General features: G+C 34.0%; 1 pseudogene; it reads right to left on the reverse strand.

The window, feature by feature from the left end:
* Window positions 1-4,555: 4,555 nt before the first annotated feature.
* Window positions 4,556-5,424, reverse strand: LOC113186533 (lys-63-specific deubiquitinase BRCC36 pseudogene; annotated as a pseudogene).
* Between the last annotated feature and the right edge of the window lie 22,452 nt (window positions 5,425-27,876).

Raw genomic sequence — 27,876 nt, forward strand, 5'->3', positions numbered from 1 at the left:
GTCAATCTTTAAAAAATAAATACCAAATGACCCCTTTGATATAAGGGGAGTAAACAAGGACAGGGTAGGGACGAAAGTTTGAGAAGAAGATTTACATTAAACAGGGATGAGAGGTGGGAGGGAAAGGGAGGGAGAAGGGAAACCGCATGGAAATGGAAGGCGATCCTCAGGGTTATACAAAATGACATATAAGAGGAAAGGAGGGGTAAGACAAGATAATACCAATCGAAGAAATGATTTACAGTAGAAGGGGTAGAGAGAGAAAAGGGGAGGGGAGGGGAGGGGAGGGGGGATAGTAGAGAATAGGACAGACAGCAGAATACATCAGACACTAGAAAGGCAATTTGTCAATCAATGGAAGGGTAACTGATGTGATACAGCAATCTGTATACGGGGTAAAATTGGGAGTTCATAACCCACTTGAATCAAACTGTGAAATATGATGTATTAAGAACTATGTAATGTTTTGAACGACCAACAATAAAAAAAAAAAAGAACAGTAAAAAAAAAAAAAGAAATTTTTGTTGGCTCTACTTTTAGATATATCCAAAATTTGAACATTTCCTCACAACACTCACTGATAACACCCTAGTCTGAGATACTATCATCCTCACCTGGATTATTGGAATATTTTCCTAATATATCTCTTTGTTCTAGCCTATTCTTAACCCAGAAACTAGAGTGGTACTTTTAAGCATGTTAGATCATGTCAGTATTCTGCTTGAATGCATACTCGTGCTCCATTTCAATTTATGTATAAGCAGAGGCTCCTTCTATGACCCACAAAATCCCCCTATGTAAACTTACCTTCTGCTAAACTATATACAGATTGAGACAAAGCTCCAAACCCTGGAGAATGTGGATCAGGTCAATTTTAACATTGATTCATATGTGTTATCTGTTGCTACATAGTAAATCACACTAAGACTTAACAGGTTTAAACAACGAACACCACCTCACAGTTTCTGTGGATCAGGGATATGGAGGCAGTTTACTTAGAATATACTGGCTGAAAGTCTTCCCCTGGTGCTGTTTTTGTGACTGTCAGTGTGACTGCAGCTTCACCTAAACAGTCAAGTAGGCAAGGATTCATTTCCAAAATCACTCATGACCTGGTTGGGAGGCCTCAGTTACCTTGGTAAGGGTCTTTAGTCCCTCATCACACATGTCTCTTTATAGGCTTCTGTAAGTGTCCTTATGAGATCACGTCTGACTTTCCAAGAGCAAACAAAGACAGAAGAGTATGCAAGACAACGTAAGACAGAAGTTTTATTCTTTTTATAACCTAATCTTGGAAATAACATGTTACTTCTGTTATATTTTATAAACTGGGTGCAAATCACTATAAACGTAGCCCACCTTGAAGAACAAGGAAATTTAGTTCCATTTCTAGAAGGGTGACAGTCTCAATCTCAATGAAATCATTGTTTATAACCAAAGAATTAATTTCACAATGAAGTACAACATTGGTCCCATACCCATGGGATTTTCTTTTCTTTTTTTTTTAATTTTTAACCATGCCTTACTACTATATTGAAGCAACCGACTTGATAGAATGATAGATGGCCTTCTGAAGACTCAAGTTATAAGGCCAGCTAGGTGCAACAATCAATGTCCTTTACAATACGGCCAATATATGTTCTAAATCTTCATTGAATATTGGTTATCTTCTGGCTAGCATTCATAGGTTGTTGAATTAAGGAATAGAAATAGGAGTGACTCCTCTTACTATTACTGCCAGTGATACCACTTTGGTTCCTGTCTCCATCACACTAGGTTCTGCTTGCTGTTCTGAAAATCTTAGGAAGAATGCTTCCATTAGGGGCAACAAAAATAAACTTTAAGTTGAGACCATAACTACTCTTCTGTGGATTCTTCATCCCACTAAATCAACAGACATAGAAATAGACTGTGCTTTACTATCAGGGATTATTAACCTTGACTTTTATGAGAAATTAGGGATAAGGAAGAATATATTTGGAATAAAGGACATCCTCTTGGGTACTTTTTAGCATTTTCTATATCTTGTGATTATACTCAACTGAAAATTATTAGCACCTTAATTCAAGCAGGACTGATAATGCCTCAGAACACTCAGGGATAAAAAATTGAATCATCAAGAAAATCTAAATAAATCATGATAAACTAGGGTACTTTTTGAGTGAACAGGGAATATGAAATGGGTAGCTTATTTTAAATTGATGATCTGTATGTGAGTGTCCATAGCTTCAGAATGAGAATGTCTGTCCATGGGACCAACAGTATATGATCCTTTATTGCTAAAACCACAATATTCCTGACTAGTCCAAAGAATATGACACAGTAATCCCAAAAACATATTTAAGATTATCTAATGTGAGCCAGGCATGGTGGCACATGCCTATAGTTCCAGTTACTTGGGATGCTGAGGCACGAGGATCACTTGAGCATAGGAGTTCTGAGTCAGCCTGGGCAACATAATGAGATCCCAACACTTAAAAAAAGAAACAATTTTTAATTTATCTTTTAATAAAATGATATCATATGTAAGTGGTATCTTACTAATGTCTTATAAAAGTGATGAAGAAAAAACAATTTTTGATAGGACCTTTTATTTTTTTTTCTGTTTCCATATCTATTCTACTGCTAAGTAGACTAGGGATTTTTATTAAGTTTCACCAGATTTTACATAATTCATGTGTGTAAGGTCTATATAATTTTAGCACAAGTATAGTGTTGAAAGCCATCCATGGGCTGTGTGTGAGCTATACACATTTGAGCATATGGGGCACTGGTCTGGTGTTGCTCGCTGATTGGGCTGTGCAATGCAAATGTGTCCTCTCACTCTCCCTGTGATCCCACACAGCACTTGAGATGGGTGTGACTTGCCAAAATGTTAATCAATCCTCTGACCACAGACATCACCAACCAAGACTTCCACCCTTTGAAACCATACCCCTTGCTTTATTTGGTTGAAATATTCTATCAAATGTCTTCTCCCCCAAAAAATAGAGGGAATCCAAATGTGCTTGCTCTCTTGCTCTTTCCAGCGCTGCCCAGCATGGAGCTGACCATTGGGGTCACCGAGCCATCCTGCCCTCATTCTTGAAAACTCGTGTTTGTGTGCTGCGTGTTTTTTTCACCATTTTCTTAGTTATTGATACAGTCAACTCCTTTGAACCCAGTTCATCTTGCCAGCCTGGCCAACTGGCAACAGTATAGATTTATGTACTCAATACCACAATCAAGATACAAAACTATTCCATCAGCACACAGGAACTCCTTGTGCCATCCACATATATACACATGCCATACCCCATCTAGTCCCTGAAAACCATTAATCTGTTCATTCCATAATTCTGTCATTTCAAGAATGTTATATGAATACTATTGTACAGTATGTGAACTTTTGATATTCATTATTTTTTGTCATTCACCACACATAATACCACTGAGGTCCATTTAAATTATTGATCATTTCATTACAGAGTAGTATTTCATGATATGGACAATTTGTTTAACCATTTGCTCATTGCAGGACATCAGAGTTGTTTTCAGTTTGGGGCCGTTATTAATACAGTTGCTATGATAATTGTTTTATGAATTTTTGTGCCAACATTTCTCTGGAATAAATGTCTAGGAAGGCAATTGTTTGTTTGTATGGTAAGTACATGTTTAACTTAATAAGAAATTTTCAATCTCTTTTCCAGTGTGGCTGTACCATTTTATATTCCTATCATGAATATATAAGGAGTATAGTTTGTATCCTCAACACCACTTTCCTTTAACCATTCTAAAAAGTGTCTAAGTCATATATCATCTTGGTTTTAATTTGCATTAACTGATAATTTATGAAGTTCAACACCTTTTCATGTGATTATTTGCCATCCACATATCGTCTTCAATAAAATGTTTATTTTTATCTTTTGCTCATTTTCTAATTGGACGTTTTTTTTTTTTTACTGTTGAGTTTTGAGTGCAATACTCCATATTGATCAGATATTATATGGTTTGCAAAAAATTTCTCTCAATCTGTAGCTTGTATTTTATTCTTAAAATTTTTTCTTATACAATCAAACTTTTTAATTTTGATGAGGCTTAATATAGAAATCTTTTCTCTTACAGATTGTACTTTTGGAGTGAAGTTCAAGAATTGGTCTCCTGAAATTTTTTTATCCTGTATTTTTTTCTACAAGCTTTGTAGCTTTACATCTTATATTTAAATCCATGATCCATTTTGAGGTAACTTTTATAGAAACGTTTAGTGAGATTTAGGTTGAGGTTCTTTTTTCTAAGTGTGTATTCAATTGCTTGAGCTTGATTACTTCATTGTCTTTTTTAATGTTTGTAAAATTAGTTTGGCATATTTAGATGGGTCTATTTCTGAGTTCTCTTCTGTTCCATTGTTCTTTGTGTCTATGACTCTGCCAATACTTTAACATCTTGATTACTGCAGCTTTATAGTAGGTCAAAGTCAGGTAATGTGAGTCCTCTAAACATTATCTTCATCAAAATTGATTTAGCTTAATTAGTTTTACACTAGATGTTTTCATCTGTCCCCATTTTGTCTCTTTCTTTATTCCAGGGAATAAAGTTCTTGCTTAAGTTTTTCCTTTTCTTGTTGCAACTCCTGCAGATGCTGTTGTTTTTGCTCCAATCGGTCCTCCAACTACTGGAGAAGAGACCCACTAACTGCTCACATCTGACTACACAGATTCTTGGTGAACACTGAATCATTATGGATCTTGATTACTGAGTCCAGAAGTGTAAGGCTGTGATCCTCCTATATGCATCCTGTTCCTCCTAGCATAGGATTTTGAGCAGCTCCACTGCTGATTCAAGGCATAGTTTCGCAATGGTGACATACAATATGGATTGGAATTTCCATTCTCTCATACTGTGAGCTTTTTTGGGCCTGTATGGATTAGAAGCAAGTGTTGAGTACCTACACAGTCTTTGTGTTTTTATCCTCTGTGAAACAGGAAAAAAATAAGTACTACAAAACCTTGATCCATCATCTGGTACATGGCTTGTGTGCAAACATCAAAATGTGAAGGCCAAACAGTTATATGAGGATGGGAATGATACCAGTCCACAACTCCCCTGGGGTGACCTGTTAATTCAGCCAACATCTCTGTCTCTGTTGAGGCCACAGAAAGCTGCTCTGGAGAAATTTCTACTCGGTCCTGCCTTTCATCAGAACCCCGAAAGATGATGACAGAATGAATATGAACAATTCTGACGGTGTCAACCTGTTCAGTAATTGTGCACATTTCTGTTCTGGTATATGCAAATTTGGAGTCACTCTGTGTCATCATTCAACTCCTCTATACACAGCCTCATCATCTCCTCCTTTTCTGATCTCAGAGCATGGTTGAGACAAACTAGGAAAGCATCAGACTCCAGATGAACCGCTTGTACTGCCTGTACTACCTGCACTACCATCTTGATCTGACCCTGTTCATGTCCTCCTGGGGCCCTCTCTGGCCTGACCAACTGAGAGTTCCAACACAGCTCAGGAATCAGGCTCTCTGAGCTTCTCCCATGCCTGGACTTCTGCAGGGGCCTTTCCACATTTTTGTTGGTGCATTATACTTGTACATAATGATGGGATTTGTTGTTACATATTTGTGTGTGCAGTTTGAAATAAGACAAGCATAAATTTGGCTTATTTCTCTTAGCATAATAATCTCATGTTCAATCCAAGTCTACAAAAGACACAATTCCATTTTTCTTTGTGGCTTAACAAAACTTCATTGTGTATATGTACGACATTTTCTTTATCCATTTATCCATTGATGGTTCCATAGTTGGACTATTGTGAATTGTGCTGCTATGAACATATATACTGACTTTAAAAAATTTTTAGGATAAATATGGACAAGTGGAATAGCTTACGGTTCCAAGCCTTGTCCTTTGAGGGCCATCCATATTAATTTCCATAGTGGCCTTAATAATTTACAATCCTACCTACAGTATAAAATTGTTCCTTTTTCTCCACACCCACTCCACACCTACTATTTTATTCTTGATCACTGCCATTCTAACTGGTGTGAGAATCTCAGTATAATTTTAACATGCATTTCCCTAATTGTTGTTGATGTTGAATATTTTTTCATCTATTTGTTGGCTATTTGTACTTCTTCTTTTGAGAAGTATCTGTTTAATTTTTTGCCCATTTTTTAATCTGATTAATTGGGGGGGGGTTGGTGTTAAGATTTTTTAGTTCTTTATATATTCTAGATATTAATCCTCTGACAGAAAAGTAACTAGCAAAGATCTTTTTCCAAATTTGCAGGTTCTTGCTTCACATTCTTAATTAAGAAACAAAATTCTAAACATTGAGAAAAGATTTTCTTATGTAATATGCCATATGTAGATTACATTCAGCTACATGAGGGTAGTGGTGACATCCAATCTAATAAGAATTTTGTGATCTGAGATACAGTTCTTGTTTAACCATTTATTTAATATTTTCTAGGGTCTGACTTAGTTTGGTCCTTATTTAAACTTGAAAATAATTATAAATAAATAAATATATCACGAAAACCCTAAATTCTAAATATATACTTTATAAAAGTCAATGGCTCAGAAGAGTTTCGAGCCTGCTCATTTCTGGGAAGGGAAGATTTACTTCTTTCTTGCAGCTGTAGTAAGCTGGATCTAAAGTACTTCAGGTATATTTCAATATACATAACATATTTACAGGAATTTTTCCCATTGATTTGAGGCTTGAATCTTCTGGGGATTAATTTTTCAGCCAAAACTAGAGAGATGGTGTTTCCAGAGTCTGCAGTACTTCAATTTCTTCTAGACCCTTAAAGGTAAGGATATCATTGGTATGATGACATGCTGTGGCTGTCATCATACCAATGATATGTAACGACACTGAACACATCATGGCAGTTACAAAGAATGAGTTAATATACTCTTGTGGTCCTAACAAAAATATGTATTTGATATCTTTTGATAAATTCATTTTGTTCCTGGCTTATTGCACTTATATTTGTCAGGATAGGGAAGGATGTACTGGCCCACTCATTCTGTTGTGCTCCTGGAACTAGTGATGTCTGGGATTGTTACCTAAGCAAAGGCAACTCAAATGTCTCTGTTTTCACATTCAGGCATCTACCCACAGATCAAAGATCCAGGTACTCAGCCATGGGTAAATGTGTTAACTGCCCTACCCACTCAATTGCAGGTTTATAAAGTGAGTTTCCAAGCACAGCTTTTCAACTTCTCCCATTAGCTGTGTTTCATCATCTTTACCTTGTTCAATACTTTAAACATGTAACTTTTGGGGGGAATAATTTTATCTGTGTCTTTTATATTCCCTTCTGGCTTTAGAAAAGCTACTAATTAAACGACCCTTTGCTTGTTACCATTGTCTAATATTAGGCTGCTGCAAAATTCACAAACTCATATGCATTTTAGTATGAAGTTTCATATGTCAATAAGAAGCTGATATCTTGGGTTGTTTTTATATACCTTTTATTTTTATGTGGTGCTGAGGATCAAACCCAGTGCTTCACGTGTGCCAGGAAAGCGCTCTCTCACTGAGCCACAACCACAGACTCTATCTTGTTTTTGATACCATGTGAATGAGAACCACAAATGATTGTATGAACCCTGGTCATAATGAACACTGCACTATACAAAATACTTAACTTGCATTCAAATATGAGCAAGAAGTTCAAAGGAATCAGGTTTTAACAAAAGATAAGAGATGATACTAGTTCAATGACAGATGTTCGCTGAATAAAAGTTTTTAATCTCCCCCAGTTCCCTCCAAGGAAAGTTTGTGTAACTCACCGACATTTAAAAATTCCAGCACAATCAGTTACCTTAGTGTAGTTTCAAGTGCTGCTTTTGTTGAGTCATATCACCTACCTCTAACTTCTGAGTTCCAGATATTTTTTTTACTCCCTCATTACTGACACATTTCTGATTACCTATAGGTTTTGTAACAATTTCTGAACATCATAAACATTCAAATTTTATTTTCTGTAAATGTATATCACCAAAATGTTTACGTTTACTTTTGAATATTAGAGGCAGTCACTTTCTTTATTAAAAAAATATATTTGTGTAGCAGTGGGCTAGGCAATTGAATGATGGATAGATAAGGTAGCCAGTCATAGACTGCATGAACTTTTGTGTAGGTGAAAATGAATAGAAGCAAAGATTCATACTACAGTGAAATATGATAAGTTATAATAATAGCTAGACTTCCATCTACCCATAGCTCATCTGTAGCCACAACTTCCTTCTCCCTAGAAACTAACATCTCATATAAAATAGATCAAGTTTTCAAGTTGCATAAAGATACAAGGACATGTTTGAGGTACTACTGAAGGAAAATCAGGGTAGAATTTATGGCTTAGATATTAGGACACCTGTGCTCCAGGGGGAAAAAAAATTCTCAATACCTAAAATAACCTAGTTTTGATTTTTATTAATTTTCATTCATGTTTTGATAGGATTGGTGGCAAACATAAATTAACCATTTGTTCTTAATCCTCTAAATCTTGAGACATATAGTACTTTTGATAGGAGACATGATAGTGAATATGATTGGAACACTGGGTTAAGGGAATAATTCTATAAGCCGAGCTCACTGTGCTGATTTCCACACACTTTCTTTTCTAAGAAGCAATTTACCTGTGGCCCTTCCTGACTTAGATTGACCGGATATGTTACTTTCCTCAGCCAATTACCTGCTATCTGAAGGATAAAGGCAGGTCTGAAATGCTGATAAGAACACAGGTTACACTGAAGGAGGAGAATTTTGTGACCCTTACAGAGACCAGATCCCAGAATCTGAGGGAGATAAGGATAATTCCCCCTAACCATAAAATCAGTAAGAATAAGTTCCAATTAGACTAGGTCAGCGTGGGTCACAGTGACCTAAAATGGTCATGGCAATATGGACTTGAAATCTGATGGCACCCTGCTGTCCATCACAAGTTAAGAGTTGGACCTTGGCAAGACCCTCTGGAAACTTCCCTGAGACCCTGAATAAAACTGGTGGGCAGAAGAGGCATGCTGTTCCTCTCCTGTCTAAGAGAAGTCACACTATTACTTGAGAGTGTCTCTTTTCCCCTTTTCCTTCTAATGAACTCATGCCTATCATTCTGAGTGACATGTCTAAAATTGTTCTGACTTAATTGTAAGAACTGGGGTTTACCCTATAACTCACCCTGCACAAAATTCAACTCAATGTGGATCAAAGCCCTAGGCATTAGACCAGGGACAATGTGCCTTCTAGAAGAAAAAGTAGGCCCAACTCTCTATCAATAGGCTCAGGAATGAACTTCCTCAATAAGACTCTCTAAGCACCTGAAGTAAATTCAAGAATCAATAAATGGGATGGTGTCAAACTAAAAAGCTTCTTCACAGCAAAGGAAACATTAAAGAATGTCAACAGAGAGCCTACAAAATGGGAGAAAATCTTTACCACCCACACTTCAAATAGAGCATTAATCTCCAGTATACATAAAGACTACAAAAAACTTAATACCCAAAAAACCCCCAAATAACCCATTCAATACATGGTAAAAGGAACTGAACAGGCACTTCACAGAAGAAGAAATATGAATAGTCAAAAAATGTGTGAAAAAAACATCTCTAGCAATTAGAGAAATGCAAATTAAAACTGCGCTCTAGTCCATCTCACTCCAGTCAAAATGGCAATTAGCAACAATACAAGGAATGATATATATTGGCAAGGATGTGGGGAAAAGGCACACTCATATGTTGATGGTGAGACTGCAAATTTGTACAATCACTCTGGAAAGCAGTATGGAGATTCCTTAGAAAACTTGGAATGGTACCACCATTTGACTCAGTTAGCTCACTCCTCGGTTTATACCCAAAGGACTTCAAATCAGCATGCTACAGTGACACAGCCACATCAATGTTTATAGCAGCTCAATTCACAATAGCCAAGAGATGGAACCAATCTAGGTGTGCTTCAGCAGATGAATGGATAATGAAAATATGGTATATGTACACGATGGAATATTACTCAGCCACAAAGAAGAATGAAAATATGGACTTTGCCATTAAATGGATGGAACTGAAGAACATCATGCAAAGTGAAAAAAAGCCAGTCCCCCAAAGCCAAATGCCAAATCTCTCTGATATTTGGATGCTAACCCACAACAAGGGAAGATAGGGAGAGGAAGAATAGAAGTTCATTGGATTAGACAAAGAGAAATAAAGTGATGGGAATAGAAAAGACTGTAGAATGAGTTGGACATAATTTTTCTTTGCTCTCTATTGGACACATGACCAGTGTAACTCCACATCATGTACAACAGCAAGAATGGGATCCTAATTGGAATAGGTTGTACTCAATTTATGTATAATATGTCAAAATACACTCTACTGTCATTCATATCTAAAAATAACAAATTTTAAAAAAAGAATCAGGGTTTGAAAGGGAGTCTTCATGCTGCCACAGTTTCCCAAAAGACTCCAGACCTGTAACACTTTTCTTTTTTAATAAAGCATTTAAACCTGAATCTGAAATTTAAATTACTTGGTAATGGAATTCAAATAAATTTTCACCAAGCATTTTTTTAATTGAAACCCTATAATAATGCAAATGCTATGGTTTAGATGTGGGTCCCACAAAAGCTCACTGTGAGACAATGCAAGAAAGTTTGGTGGAAAATGATGAAGTTATAGCCTTAACCCAATCAGAGAATTAATCCCTGATGGGATTAACCATTTGGTAACTGGAGGCAGGTGGGATGTGGCTGAAGAAAGTGGTTCATTGGATGTGTGGCTATGGGGGTGTATATTTTGTATCTGGAGAGTGAAGTCAGTCTCTCTCTCTCTCTCTCTCTCTCTCTCTCTCTCAAAAAAAAAAAAACTGACTAAAACAGCAAAAAAAAACCTGGCTCAACAGCTGATTTAAAAGAATGCATTGTTTCATATTTAGAATTCATAATTAAGATGTATACACAATACAAGTTTATAATGGTAAGATGCTTTATCAAATTTTATTATTTCCATCCCACAAGATACACGGAGAAGCCATGGCAACAGTTGACCATATGAACCCATTTGTTTGTACTTAACACACAGATGTCTGTAATTTCTGAAGTTGAATCGATGCCTTATAAGAGTTCAATCTGAGATGCCACCCATGGGTAAGTGGCCTAAATCTTTTCACTGGATCCTAATGACTCACAGAGGATGTACTCTTTAGTCCCGGCCTATTGTATCCTTTTTTTAAAAAAGCAGAGAAGCAAATTCCTTTCATTTTCTTTCATCCATCTAGACCTACTTGTTTGTACAGTTCCATGTCTTGCATAATTTGGTTGGAAACAAAATTTTAACATGAAATAAAATCTAACTTTTCATAAGTAATATGGTCATTAAATGATCCTCCATTTTCCTCCCAGCTTCACAAGAAGTACCTTATTTTAGAGCAGGCAAAACTCACATTATCACCTTAGAGCTTCATCAAGCTACGACTTTCCGAACTTCTGGTTTTGTTAAATTCTTGGTGTTAGAAATAATACCTCAAAAGTTTTCAATTCAATACTTGTAAAGTTATCTACTAAAAAAAGAGGACTTGGTGTCATCAATGAGAAAATTAACGTTATGATTATTCCTAATATCAAGGTTGCAGGAATCTGTTGTCCCAGGAATAGTGACTATTTAATAGCTAATGATAAGTGGCAATTAAATAGTAGAAAAGATTACTTTTTTAATTTTAATTTTTCCATTTGACTAATAAACCAGTTGCCCTGATAATAAAAGTTTAATTGTAAAAATAGCAGTTATTTATTTGGGGGATTTTTTCTGAATATTATTATGAGGTCTGTGTTTATGCAGACAAAAATATCCTTTCTTCTCAAACTGACTTCTACTGTTATGGGGCAGACCTCTCAGAGACCGTTCCAAGTCCATTTTGTCTGATTTGGAGAGTCTTTATTTAGCTGGCCAGCCAACGACTGCTCCCTACAGGACCCATAACTGTCTCTGCAAGGAACAGCCTCGAGCCCGAGCATTTCAGGGTCTTTAAAGGCAAAACTCGCAAAACCCACATCCTGGTTGACATAGTTTCAAGCGAGCAGGAGTGCAGAAGCTGAATTGAATTGTTATCAAAACAATCCAATGGGTACTTTAGTGTTTTCCATGGGATTTTCCAGGTTGGCACAGCAGCTACCAAGCAGAAGGGTAGTGGGTCAAAATGACCTACTTGAGTATAAGTTAGAGAATGGTTACTAATGTCTAGACAATCGATCTCAGCAGGGTACATTGCCCATGAAAAATTGGAACCAAAGAGAGAACAATTTGCATCGTATAAGAATTGCCATTTTGTGTTGCCAAACATGCTATGCTAAGCAACTTTCATGGAGGAAATATGTACATTATTTAAACTTTGTTTAGGCCTAGATTATAGTGTCCAATGTTAATGCATCAACAATATATAGTAAATAAGGTGTCTTTAAGCAAATATACATGTAAAACAAGTTTACATATTGAAAAAAAATGACAAAAATGTGACCAGGTGCTCAGACGAAACTAATCCTGTGTTCTTCTAGAAGTGGTTAAGTATATATATTTGTAAATTAAGTGTTCACAGTACCTTATAGAACATAATGCTGATAATAAAAATCTACTGTATTATTCTTTCTAGAAAGTTTGTTCTGATACCTGTTTCTGCTGATTATTCCTTTGCCCCTGCTTTGATCTCTCTCTCTCTTTCTTCTTCAGAGCTTGGGATTGAACCCAGGACCTCACACATTCTAGGCAAGAGCTTTAGCCCTGAGCTGCATCTCTAGTCCTTTCCTGCTTTAATTTATAATCCCTTATTTGTATCCCCTTCCCTCTTCTGAATAAGTCATGTTTAAATGTCCAGCAAAAGTCATACAATTAGCTCTTACCAGAGTTTGGGGGGAAAGCAAATTCAAAGACACAAACCAAGGCAAGAGTACGTAAGTAGCCAAATTCAGTAAGCCAGACAAGGAACACTACGACACATATTCAATCATGGAGCCACAATGTAATATTGAAAAACGATTTTCTGCAGTCAGAAATGAGGATAGCTCAGAGAAAACCAAAAGCAAGTTGATTCTTGGAAATGCTTTCAATTGATATTTTAGTCTATGGCTGGTTTTTTTTTTGTGTGTGTGTGTGTGTGTGTGTGTTCACTTTAAAATGGTTTTGAGGAAGACTGGATATATTTAAAGTGCCAGAAATTAGGCAGACACCTCTCTTGTCACTTTGTGTTTTTAAATATCATTATTTATGTCCATGTCATATCCTATCTAAGCAATAAGCTCAGAATATAAATATGTTCAGTTTTTAATGTCTAACAATCTCCTCCTATAATAACTATAAATATTTCTTGACTAAGCACATACAAGAATAGATTCTGTTGTATAATCCATCCAAGTAAAAATGAGAATTTTAGTAATTAACTATGTGATTACTAGGGATAACTTTTTATTGCTTGAGACTCAGATATATGGCTTATTTTAGCCAGTGCCAGATGTTATAACAAAGTACCATAGATTGAATAGATTACAAACAGCAGAAATTTATTTCTTGCAGTTTTGGAGTCAGGTAGTCAGAGATGGGAGTTCTGGTGATGAGAACCCTCTACCCTTTTTCTAGTTGCCTAATTCTTGTTGTAGCCTTATGTAATGGTTAAAGTAAAATAAGGCAAGAAACCTTCTGGGATACCTTTTATAAAGAACACTGATCTCATTCATGGAGCATCTTCCCTTATGATCTAGTCACCTCCCCCAAATCCTACCTCTTAATACCATCATCTTGCAAGTTAGAATTTCACCACATGAATTCAGGGAGACAAAAGCATTCAGTCCGTTACACAGTTTATGGTTTCTTCTTTGTTTCTTTTAACTTTTGAAAAACTAGACAGATTCCTTCTAGAATCTAATGTAAATTCAGCGTTATACTGATAGTGCTAATGTTAATTAACTTACAGTTATTTTGTTGATTACCAGTGTTCACATAATTTTTTTCTGTAAATTAAAAAGCATAAATCATTAAGTGTGACATTTTTAATAGACCCTGTTTCTCACAGCACTATGAGTTTAAGGTTTATGAAATGGACTTCAAATAATAGACATGTTTCTAAAGAAATGGCGCTCTCTCTTAGTTCATATTAACACTTAACCTTTTTTTCAAGTTTTTTTGTCTTTGAAGAATGTAAAATATTAAATGTAGTTTGATGTTTTTTTTGACCTTAGGAGATAGTAACTAAAAAGTGTATTGCACACCAGTTCCTACTCTGTGCACATGCTTATGCAATGTATTTCTCACTTAAGTTAACCTAGATCTGCTTGGTGTAATCTAGAATATTATAAAAACTCAATTCTTATGTGTTTGGCCAAAAATTAATGTACTACCTCACAGAAGTTTCCTGGGAAAAATCAGTCAAATTGATTTGAAAACTATTGTCCTCATAGATATATGGCATTGACATAGCCAAATATTATTTCTTCATTCATTCCTTCTTTTGAATAATTACTTTCTAATATTCTGTAACTCCATCTTGTCATTTTAGTTCCAATTTTAGTGATAGACAATGAAAGTTGGAAATTAACTATCTTACACATCAATATATTTATAACTGCCATTTCCTTGGTCTAAATAAGATTTTCCACAAGAGAAAATCTATGATATTTGCTCAGAAAGCTTCATACTAGCATTCTCCTAGTTTCAAAAATAATGATCGGATCCTTCTCTCAATTTCAAATTCAGTTACCCCTTTCCATAAAAAAAGTTCTGATTAATATTAATAACATAGGGAAAAAAGGGCTTTATCAAGGAGATCTTTTGATGTTCATTCACTGAAAAACTATATTTTATTTTACATTACTTAAATTTGCTGAGGAATGAAATGAATTGCAAGTTTAGAATCTGGAGAGATGATGGAGCTAAAAATAATCCCTTTCTATTGTGAAATAGCAGGATATGAATTTATTCAGCATTTCTATCAGAACAAACTATATCTAGTTTTACTTCCAGCAGATAGACATGTTTTAGCAATTTTAACCATATTCTAATTCACTGAACATATTGTCAAATATTTTACTAAATCGTCATCATTAATTCCAGGAATTAATCAAATGGACTGGGAAAAAAGGCTTTTGTTCATTATAGATTACAAAACTGATTATTAAATAATTTAGAATAGTTCATCCTATCATTTGAAATTACAAGTCTGAAACTTACAAGAAATTCAGTTATTATCAGTGGTACATCTCATGCATGTGCACGTGCACGTGCACACACACACACACACACACACACACACACACATATGCCTGAGCTCAATGTTCTTAATCTCTGGTAATACCAACCAATGATAATTGTTTTGTGGGAAATGGAGGTAATAATGATGACATCCTCCCTTTCTTTCCCACTTCCCACCCAAAGACTTATAAATAAAGGGAAACATAACTGAAGTTTGAGAAATAAATAGCTTAATCTTCAATTCCTAATAACTCAAAGACTCAAACCATAGGGCCATCGAATCTATTTGATCGTACATCAGTCAACTATGTATTAAAAGGAAGAGTGGCCCAAAAGAAAAAGTAGATTTGGTAAGATAAAATGTGATTATGGGGTGGGCCCAGTGGCAAACGCCTATAATCCTGATGGTTCAGGAGGTTGAGGCAGGAGGAGGGAGAGTTCAAAGCTAGCCTCAGCAAAAGCAAGTTGCTAAGCAACTCAGTGAGACCCTCTTTCTAATAAAATACAAAATAGGGCTGGGGATATGGCTCAGTGGTCGAGTGCCCCTGAGTTCAATCCCCAACACCTCCGAAAAAATATGTGATTGTGAAAATCAGGCTCTAGCCAAGATGACACTGAGACTTTGCTCACAAAATAGTCTAGAGCAAAAAAGACAAGCACTTCATGTGTAGGGACAAGGATATTTCCTCAACTATCATCCTGGCCTTGAAGTAGCCCACATGTCCGTCTCTTTATATGTTTTTATTTGATGCTTACTATGACTAAGCAAACTTCTGAAGGAATGGAAGATTCTCAGATGTTTTTGGAAAAGAAAACAAAATATATTGTAAACAATGCAGGAACTGGAAATCTTTAAGTCCCCATTATAAATTAACAAAGACATCCGTAGGTGTTCAATACACACTAGTGTCTGGAGCACACAATCATAATTTATTTATCTCTAAGAGTCTGATTATTTCTATCCATAATGAAAAAAAGTTCCATATCCCACCTATAAGGATAAGGATGGTACCTTAAACTTTGGTAAATTTAAAATAATAATTCCATTCTTTGAGGCCTGCTGACTTATTTTGACCTGAGATAAGGCATAATGTAACTTCATGATTCTGTAAAACTTTAATGATAGAAATATTTAACAATAATATGTTGTACAAATTATTTCAATGGATGCAATAATCTTATACTATTTTCCTTACATTAAAATGAAAACTATTAGTTTTAATCTTGATGTTTTCAATATTTGATATTTTTTACCTAAAAATATGATAATTGTATATGGTTTAACTTAAAGATTGGCTTCATCTCAGCTGTTAAGTTCAGTTGCTTATTTTGCAATTACTGTATTGTAATATTAACATATTAAAAGATACAAAATGTAAGTACTTGATACTTGAACATCCTGAACTTTGTCTCCTCCATTTACACCAATGAGATTACTTTCTTTTTGTAAGCATCTTGGCCCTGTTTGCTTTTGATTTCATCCACTTCCTAATCCCCACTCAGGATTTCTTCATGGCATAAATAAATAACTTCTGAAGCCTGTTTCCCAGGGTCACTTCTCATCTGGTGGCCTGCTGGTTTTTCCCGTGGGAGGCACTGGTGGAAACTGTAAGGCTTCAGGAGGAAGAAGCCAAGGCTGTCCTTGTCCTCCTCCATCTGTAGGTAGTGGAGTGTCTCTGGCAGCAGCTGCACTCTGGCTCCCATTGGACAGGTTTGCTCTCCTTCCAGCTCCAGAAGGGTGACCTCTGTCCTCAGAATCAGTAACACTTCCTCCTTCATTACCACTAACTCAGGGCAATAGTGATGACTGCTGTGTGTAATCTCTCTGTTATCTCAGTATCCCTAAATGGGCACTCAGCTCCTTCACCACCCATGGGAGGTATTCTCTGTGGTTTTCTGTATTCTAAATTTCAAGATGATTTATCTTTCTCTCGCTAAACACTGAAAGATATAATATATAAAACAAAATAAAATACTGATAGGTTGGAGTCCTATTTTGTAGGCATCACCAAATTGAAAACAAAGTGGCCACTGAGTTTATCTTCTTATTTCTTCCTATTAAACAAATTGCCTCTCCTCTGTTTTTCCTAATTTCTTGCTTCTTTAGTTTTAACTTTTAAATTATGCATACAGCTCATAAATGCAACCAGATTCTGGCGGAATCTTCCTTCAAAAAGCCCTCCCTTGACTTTACATTTCTGTCGGCAGTAGACTTAATTTCTATTCTTTCTTTCTTAGTCGATCTAACTAAAACCTTGTCAAAACTTACTGTGTCCACTTCCGTAGCTTCTGTTTCAAATTAACTTCCATCCTCATCAATCTACCTGAAATCTGTGGTCATGTTGGATCAACTTTTAAATGATGAAACACAGTGAACACTTTTCTGTTCCAATTTAAATTGCCTGTACTTTTGACAAATAGCCTGTCTTTTCCTGCTAAAAACTCTGGTGTCTCTTAAGAGTTTAAGATTCCACAGTCTCCAGGGTTTCTTGTTTATTGGTTTGCTTTCAATTTCTCTCTCATTTGTCAGTTGTATCTGCTGAATATGACCTCAGAATTTAGGATTTCCTAAGGACTTAGAGAAGGTTCTTAACCTCCCTGACTTAACTTATTCATTGGGTGATAAAATCATTTTTGATGATTTTAAATATTATCACTGTGGTGATGGTTTATCAAATTTTAACTTTGTTAAGACCACTTTTCCAAGATTTATATTCAACTCCTAACTGAAATCACTGCTTGGGTATCTCATGGATGGTTTATATTTAATTTATAACAATTTAAATCTCAGTTTTTCCATTGTTATCCAGTTTAAATTATTGCATGAAATTAGACCAATAGAAGCCAGTATACCTTGTAAGAAATTATAGAAGACCTATTTGAGACCTTTCTAATTTCATTCCAGGAGTAACACAGGTAACATTAATTGACTATATATCATGTACTATACATACTTCCATGCTCACTGCAAACATTAAATGTTTTTTTTTCTCATTACCCACATGAGTTATTTAGTATTTTCAGCATCCTTGTTTTATAAATTAGAAAATTATAACTGAGAAAACTTGATGCACTGAAGGACATATAGGTAGTAATTTAATGTTGACAGGATTTCAAGACAGTCTGCTCAGTTTCAGAGTTTGTTTTTATAACAATTACATAATATCTCAAATTACAGTAAAACCACGGGTACGATGTTCATAGCACTTATTATGGGCCAGGAATAGTGCTCAGTACTTTAGTCACATTGACTCATGTATGAGGAAGGTATTGACACTTTGCTGACTTTGTACATCAGAGAAGTCCATGGAGAAGTTAAGTAATTGTTCAAAGTTAGTAAAAAAGAGACAGAATTTAAAGCTTCTTTGGTTTCAGTGTCTGCACTGTTAATGATGGTAATATATTTACTTTCAGTGTTCCTGTAGTGTACTTTCAGTGTTCCTGCAAAATACATTTTGATGTTTTTCATAACTAAAAGAGCAAAACCATGCTCAGGTTCTTAGGAAAGATGCCAGTATACATAACTTGTTAGGGAACTAGAATGACAATCAAAATGCTTCAGGTTGGATGAATTTAGACTGCAGAGGGCAAAAAGATGTTTAGGATTATTAAAATGTCTGGGGCCAACCAGTTGATGAATATAGGCCTCATAGCAGAAGAAAAAAAAAAAAAAAAAAACACTGCTGATTCTCCAGCAGGCTAGCTAAACATCATAGAAGATAGTATTTTGTAGCTTCCTTTCTTAAGAACCAGAGAGATTAGAGGAAATAACTGTGTTGTTCAACTAATCCACAAGTTTTCTAGGGCTAAGACCCATATTTTCTGGTTCATGCTCAAGTGACATTCCTGTTACATCATGTGCACTTTTCCCTGGCTCCTCATTGGGATTTTTAGAGTAAGCCAAGAAATAAGGCAATAGGTTTGACAGTAAGTAATGGTACATGAGAAAGCAATGAGGAATGTCAGGAAATGAAGAGTAAATATTTGGTAATCTTACCATGGAGGCATTTTGAAAGTATCTTCTTCACTCACAGATTTCGAGAAATACTATTTCAAAATAAATTCATGTCTTTTAGGACAGAAGAGGAAAGAAGTAGGATTAACTTTTGAAAAACTTCTGTCTTGACACCATGTTTGGTTGAAACATTTTAAAGTAGGATATTGGTAAACACTGTGAAATAAGTTTCTAAAATTTTAAAATGCATAATATAGGAATGCTAAAATGTGTATGTGGGACAAGCTCATTTACATATAATTTAAATATATTATAAGAAAAGTGAACAACAGAGAATTCCAAATGGAAATATTGCTTATTTAGAACCTAAGTGGAAACATAAAGATTGAACTAGGAAAACTTATGAAGTATCTTTGTACATAAACCACATACCATAACCAGGTAGATTTTAGCAAAAGGTACACATGATCTTAAGTTTTGATTTTTACATTGGTATATATTGTGAAAGTTAAAATAATATAGCTTATAATAACATTCTTAGGCACATAATTAGCTTATAAGGATAGGTGAGATTACACCCCTTAGATGCATAGAGTGCAATTTAATGATGCTTTTTATTATTGTTATTATTGTCATATTTCCAAAAAACACTGCTGGTGTAGGGCAAGAATAATTTATTAAAAACTTGGGCAGCATGGTTTTCAGAAATAGCAACCCATTGCATTTGAAAAATGTAATCTGGGGCTTATTTCTAATATTTCATAACCATTCTCATGGAATTTGGACAACACCTCATAATCAGTCATATTTATACCACATCAAAAAAGTTTATAGTCTGTTTTCAGATAAGTTCAGATTTTGCCATTAAAAAGTTCAAACCAGGTCAAGTTTTGTCCTTCCAAAATACAAGAACTATTGGTTTTCTAAGCTTTAGGATTTCAAAGTTGCAGAAAAGACTTTGTGGACCTATCCAAGAGCATCCTGGTGATTAACAGTGACATCTAGTGACAAAAGTCAATGCACACATAAACACTTGTTAATGGTTATAATGATGGTTACATTTAAATTCAAGCAAGCAACTAATCAAGTATTTTGGGCTTTGGGACATAAAAATAAATAATAAATTTTTCTGAGCATAAAGGAATGCTTAGTCTTCAAATGGAGAATCATGTATATGTACTATCATATAACATGGTGTGATGGAAAATCACAGAGAAATCCCATAGTCAGATTCAGTGAACAAATGAGACATTCTGGAAAAGGAGATACCTGACAGGAGTCTTCAAAGAGACACAAGTGAAGAAAAGGAGTATTATTCTTTCTACAAATTCAAAGAGCAAAGCAATCAGAAATCCAAATTGATATAGAAAATGATATAAGATAAATGCAGAGGACAAGGTAAATAGTCAAAGGGGAATGATTTGGAATTCATACATGGTAATATCCTGAATGCCAAAAGTGAAGTGTGTTTGTTTCTATTTTGAGTCCTCTATTTTCCTTGATTTCACTGCTCTATTCTATTCATCCTTACTAGAAAATAAAATTTAAAACCATATATTTTGTCCTATATTGATCTGTAAAGAATTTACATTCTTCGGAATAAAAATTTATTATTTAGAAATAATAAAAATAATAGAAAGTATAAGATGTGAGGGAAGGGGAGGGGATAGGAAAGGTAGCAGAATAGAACAGTTATTAATAGGGCATTATGTAAAATTGTGGATGTGTAACCGACGTGATTCTGCAATCTGCATTTGGGGTAAAAATTGGGAGTTCATAACCCACTTCAATCTAATGTATGAAATATGATATGTCAAGAGCTTTGTAATGTTGTGAACACCCAATAAAAAAAGAAAAAAAAGAAAGTATGATTGAAAATAATGATTTGAAACCAATAACATAAACTATAAAATATAGCCAATAACCTAGGAATGAGAGTAAGATGCATCTCAGGAGGAGAGGCTGCTAAGTTATTGCATCATAACAATTTGCCACCTATTCAGCTGACTCTATTGGTAAAGTCCTATAAATCCTTACTTTGTAATTTTTCTTATAATTACCTTTTTTAAAAAAAATTATTCACTGCAAATCCTTTTACTGTGAAACATTTACCTTTGTTTTTGTGATATCTGGACATTCTGGCCTATGTTTGCCAAATAACAACTTTATTTTACAATTTTAAAGAATTATAAATATTTTTTCTTCTAAATTTATTAGAAATCTTTCAAGTTAACACTCATTGAAATTAGCTCTCTTTATTGAACCTCTGTGTTAATCAGATCAGAAGGATTCAGACATCATTGATAGGGTTTAGGGACTTATTCAAACAGAAAAGAAGATTTTGCCACTTTCTATCTTCTATTTAGTAGTCACACATACTTGTAAGATCACACATACACACAGACACACATACACAGAGGCAAATGCAACTTTATTTGATTCAATAGTATTCACTGTAACAAATACATTAAGTCTGATGTCTTCTAATCCATTTCTTCTTTTAATGTCTAAGGTGTTTTTTTTTTTTTCCTTTTTATTTTACTTTTCTTTAATGCTTGTGATAGCCCTCTCTATTGATTCCATGATCTGCTATTAGGTCTTCATTTGGAAAATATTACTTCAAAAGGAATATTGATTTGCTTGACAATATTATATATACAAATGAAATATCTGAGTAACAGAACAAAAATACATACGGCATTATAGAAAATAATGGTTTGGATTTCTAAGGAGAAAGATCAGAAAGGAACTTTATTGGGGAAAATAAGCCTTGACATTGACCATGAAAGATAGCTGAAGTATTTCCTTACTATTAGAGGAAAGAAAAGACCAATTGCTCAGAAGAAAGAGATTTGAATCTCAAGGTTTTACATGGAATTTAAAATGATAACAAATTTAAAAGAAAAAATATATCGAATTTTAAACTAAACTGATAATATTTATCACATATAAATATTATATTTTTTAACAAATAGTTGTATGAACAAGCAGATTAATGAATATTTAAAATTTTAATTTTAAACAATTTTTAAATGATAATTTTCAAATATATGTACTCCAAAAAATTTCCAATAACAAATAATTCAGTTTAGAGATATGTTAATCTACCTTAGGTCTAACTCCAGTTTATATGTGATGGTTCTACAGAGTGTTTTCCATAAAAAAGAGAAACCAGTGAAACGGAAAAAAAGATGAAAGCAAGTGTAAATATTACACACACGTGTACATACACACAAACACAAAAAATAAAAATAAAAGAAAGAAAAAGAACACAAAAAGAAGAAAAGAAAAAAGAAAAACCTAACTTCACTTATCTTAATCCCTGAACAGGATTAGAATGAAAATATTTGAAAGGAAGGAAGGGAGGATAAGATAGAGGGAGGGAAGAACTGTTCCTGGCTCTGTTGATAGATGACCAAAATTTTAATAAAATGAATACTTTCCAGTGATTTTAAGGAAATGTGTCTCCCAAAATATGGTAATTTTTGTCTCTTTGCATAAGAATTTTTACTAGGAATGATGATTTAATTATAAGTTTTCATTCCTTCTGCTAACAATAAATTCAAGATCACAGAGATTTTGAATTTGATCCATTAGTTTTCAGCTATTGATTTTGGAAAAATTGGCTTTTTGGTGCTAACAGATTGAAAATTGAAAATGAGCAACATTTTGCTGAGAATTCAGGCCTGTATCTCATATATATTTTGATCCTACTTCTTCCACATACAAGTTTAAACAGTTATTCTCTGAATAGAAAAATATTTCATTCATTTTACCATCTTTTTCTCCCATTTTTTGTCTGTTAAAATTCTAAATATGTTTTAAGATCCACTTTAATGAAACTCGTTTATTAAACTCTTCCAGGGTATAAAATCTCTAGATTTCAAAATATATTTAAGATTGTTGTTCCTTCTTTCACTCATACCCATGGTCCTCAAAACCATTAGTGTTCTTTATCTGTACAGAAAGAGACTGGAAATGAGCTTTGGAGAATCTCTACAGATAAAAGGAAGAAGGAAGGGAGAAGGAGCCTGGGTAGTGGGATCAGTGAAGTTCAAAAAGGAAACCAAGGACTGATAAATAATCCAGAGAAAGAGAAAACAATTTTTAAAGCATGGGATATGAATGTCCTGTAGTGAGTATTAAGTTGAGCAGAATTAAGAGAATAGTGAGCCAGCTTGAAAGTTGAGAAATAGCTCTTCATTCCCACCATATTTCCTTCTCAACCTTCCATGTTCAGTTATGGTTATCTATTTACAGATCTCTTTCCATGAGACTGTGAAATCTTTACAGAAACAGTCCATCTTTAGTTAACTTTGTATCCCTAGCTTGTGGCATAGACCATAGTACACAGACATTTCATCTTTTGGATTTATATTAACTTCAGATCACTTCTTTATTGCTTTGTACAGACACATACTCATCTTCCCCATTATTAGACACTCACACTCAAGACACCCTTTCTTTTTAACCATGGAGATCATGTGCCTCATCATAAGAACCAGTAAAATATAAAAGATTATTTTTATTTCATCTCCAATACCCTTTAATTTTGATTAGAATTATTTAATTTGTAGAACTGTCAAAACAATTTTAACAAATTTAAGTAGTTTTACATCTTAAAAGAGCCTCTCAAATTTATTTTTAATTTTCTTCCATTAATGAGGGGATATATGTTATTCAAATCTTATATAACTGAGTTAATTCTTTATAATCATGTAATTTAGGAAAACTAAAAGATAGCTCAAATCATAATGAAAAAAGCAGTAAAATATTCTACAAAGAGTATATTTGGAAGTAAAGAAATAAAGAATAGTTATAAAGAACATGAGTTAAATAGAAGAAATAAGGAAGCAAGGAAATTAAAGAAATCATGATTCTAGATAAGCATGATTTTCAGTTTTCTGACTACATAATATAAAGTCTAGCACAGTTTCCATGGATGACCACGGATTTGTTCCTTCTCAAATGTTTTACAACTAAAAGTTCTTAAATTTTCTTTCAGACATCAAGACTGTTCTCTTTTTCTTTCACAAATACATTTCTTTGAACATGCTAATCAATCAAAGATATAATTTTATTATTAATTGAATTTTTGTGTTTGTTTCTCATTGTGATGAAAAGTGGGATAGAGCCATTGGGTATACCACTTCTCCTGTAGTCATTAATGTCTAGGATCAGGTCACTCCCTTGACTGTGGTTCAGCATTTTTTTCTACCAGTATATTATTATAGTACATGTGCATTCAATAATCTTACCTGAATTCCTGTCCCCTACTGCCATGTTCTTTTTACATTATAGGACACGACAATTAGATATGCACATAAAAATCCTAGTATTTCCTTCTCTGGTGGAAAATGTTAGCTATGTTTGTTTCATAAAATTTTTTAATCTCTAGATTTATGCAATATATCAGTGGAAACCAAATGACTAATAATAGATGTATTTTTAACAAATATCAAATTTTCTTTATTATAAAGATGTGGAAGTTCCGCATAATAAATATTTACCCATACCTTGAACTCTTTTATAAATTTTATAAGAGAATGAAAGTTTTTTGTTCCTCCAATCCTACCTCCTAGGATAAAAACTAATGAGAATTGTACATCGCTCCTGACATTCCTATATATACTGTAATATTCACATGTGCACACAAACACAAACGCGTATATAGTTTTAAATCTCTATATACATATGTGCATACGTATGTACCCATTTTTTGTTACATATGCAATATGTAACTTGCTTTTTAATAAAATTATTACATATGATACAGTTATTTCAAAAAGATGCATAATATTGATGGTGCCTTAGATTTGCAGCCATTGTCAATAAAAAACAATACTGAAACAAAAGTAATTTTTGGAATATGATACCTATATTTATAATTTTATATTATTTCCAATATCTTCTAATTTTCAGAATAAATATGTGTAATTTTGTTATATTTTTCATCTGTGATCTCATTCTCTGAACTCTTAAAGAACATAAAGAACTCTCACCAACGTTGTCCTCATGTGGACTTACGCTAACTCCTTTCACTTTTTGAAAGAATTTTAATATCACACTATGCTTTATTGATTCTTGTAGCAATTGCCTTGGCATAAAACCTGCATATTAAAATATAATCTTTATTTCTTCTCACCTTCTATTATTATTAAAGTGATAATGTCAATGAAGGCCATGCCTAACCTTAGTCTATCAGTCTCTGTTCACCTCATTTTTTCTGTTTATCCTTCATTTTTACTCTCCTGTTACATATTCATTCAAGAATGAATTCTTATACAACCAGGTATTACATGAACAGACTCATTTCTTTCATTTCCTTCATTTGTCCAGACAGAGACCACAGTCACCCCTGGCAGCCTGTGTCCATGTTTGATCAACCATTTAGTCAAGAAGTCATTTGGAAAATGAGAGTTATAATTAAACATTTCACATTACCTGCTGTGGCATTGATTGCACTGGGCCTTGAGCCAAATCACCTCCATGACCTTGGTTTTTGGCAGTAGTAGGAAGATAATATCTGTTGAACAGAAATGAAATGTTGCTTTGCCTCAGCACCCTTGAAAATTCAGACCTATAAAGCACCTAATGAAACTTAATGTCCTGACAAAGAAAGAAAAATAGATAACTGTGTATGTGGCTAGAGAAGATTCAGATAAATATGTTATATACTGCTATAGCATTTTTTACTATGCAAATGTTATTTTCCAGAACTTTTCTCTCAACTTCGGATTTTATGTCTTTTTGGGTTTCACCTTGAAAATTTTAGTTCCAATGCTTGAGTAACATGGATTCATTTTCTAAGTTCACATCTTAACTCCCTGGGTTATAATTAATTTTCTCTTTGCAAATGGATCATTTTGTCCAAAGTTGACAGGCGAAAATACCCTCTTCTTGAGTAATGATACCAGTAAGTTCTTAATATCTTTAATAATGTGGATTTTTACCACTTACAAAAGTGCCATTTGGAGCCCATGACTCTCACATTAATCAACAACACAAAAATATTTTAATTCCAGATACTCATTTAAATGAAGTTAAATCAACAACACAAAAATATTTTAATTCCAGATACTCATTTAAATTAATCCATTTATGTGGTAAAGAGAGTCATCAGCTCAATATCAAATTAGGAACCAAGCTTATTTTTGAGAAAGATAAAGCAAACTGCATATCAAACAGTCATAACTTTGATTTTTCTATGCTTTATATTTCTATAATTGCAAAGCTACATACCAAGACTATTCACTTGCATTACACTGGAAATGACTTCCAAAAATAGCAATTTAAATAATGCAATATAAAGAGGCAGTCATGTAAGAAAATATTTCTGCCTCATCTATCAAAATGTTTTATTTCTATATAACCCAAAGCATACTACTTTAACTTGCTAAGCTACAGATTTCTAGGGGGCAAAATTAAAGTCTTACATTATACCATCTCTTTAACTTTTCTATTGTTCACATTCTGTAATTCTATAATGGTATATATTAAAGAGGCTCAATTGAGGCTTGAAATCCAGGGGGAAATGAGTCTTTTCTAAAAACATGGATGCTTCTTTTAATCAGACAGTGAATAGAAAATTACCCATTGTGCTTTCTTTTGCCCTTGGCTATCAGACAATTTACAATGAATTTTATGTTCTTATCCTAGTTTACTGGCATAATATCTGTCATGTCTCTAATTGGTTTAATTTTTACTTTCTGAAATTAATTTTACCTAGGGTAAAGATACTATACTCAAGGCTATATCAAACTTTTGTAATTAGATCTGCTATAATAAATATACATAAGAACATTCCTACTTTGACATTCCAGCTGTATTCAGTATGATTCTTTAAAAACAAAATCTTGCCTATTTTCTTACAGATTTTTACATGAAATTTGTTTTAAAAATTATATATCTTCAACATACAAGTTGAGGATGGTGAAAACATGCTCAAAATTATCTATTATTCTTTTTCATGAATTGTTTGAAAGCAAGAAATATTAACCCACAAAACAAGCTAAAACTAGATGTGGCACTGATTGAACAGAGGTGGAAACCTTCATGAAACCCATACTCGAAAGGACAGAAGAAGCTTATTGGTCAGCTTTATTTCCCTTCTCTATAAAACACACATAGTAGAAAATGAGGGACTTGGTCCTAGTATTGCCATGTATTCTAGTTTCAAATTCCCAAGGGATTTTCTTGGTTTATGTTAGGTCAGGTGCCTACTTATATCTATATATAAGGCCTACCTCTTCAATGGCAGCTGCATATAATGGGTATATTTCATAAAAAGGATGTAGAGTGGTGGTGGTTGGGTGGGTTGGCTGATTTGCTCCCCAAAGACATCTACAACTTCCATCACCTTACTATATAAATCACTGTTTATATTTTTGTAAACTTATTTATTTTCCTTATAACATTTTATGAATGTATATGGTAGGTATGATCTGGCTCTTAAAATTCGTATACAACCATAATGCCTACATTTTCTTTTCTGAGCATTAAAATTTTTCAAAACCATATTTTCAGTCATGTAGTTTTTAAAAAATATATATTTCCCCATTATTGACAGAGATTATTAATAGAGACTTGTTCAAGTGGTTATCTTCAGATTAATGTTCCAGATTAAATTTTTTTCTTCAGTGTCACCATTATCTCACTTACCACTACTTTATTGTGGGAGGAAAAAAAATGAAAAT

This window comes from Urocitellus parryii, chromosome 2, assembly GCF_045843805.1.
Source record: "Urocitellus parryii isolate mUroPar1 chromosome 2, mUroPar1.hap1, whole genome shotgun sequence".
Lineage (NCBI taxonomy): Eukaryota > Metazoa > Chordata > Mammalia > Rodentia > Sciuridae > Urocitellus > Urocitellus parryii.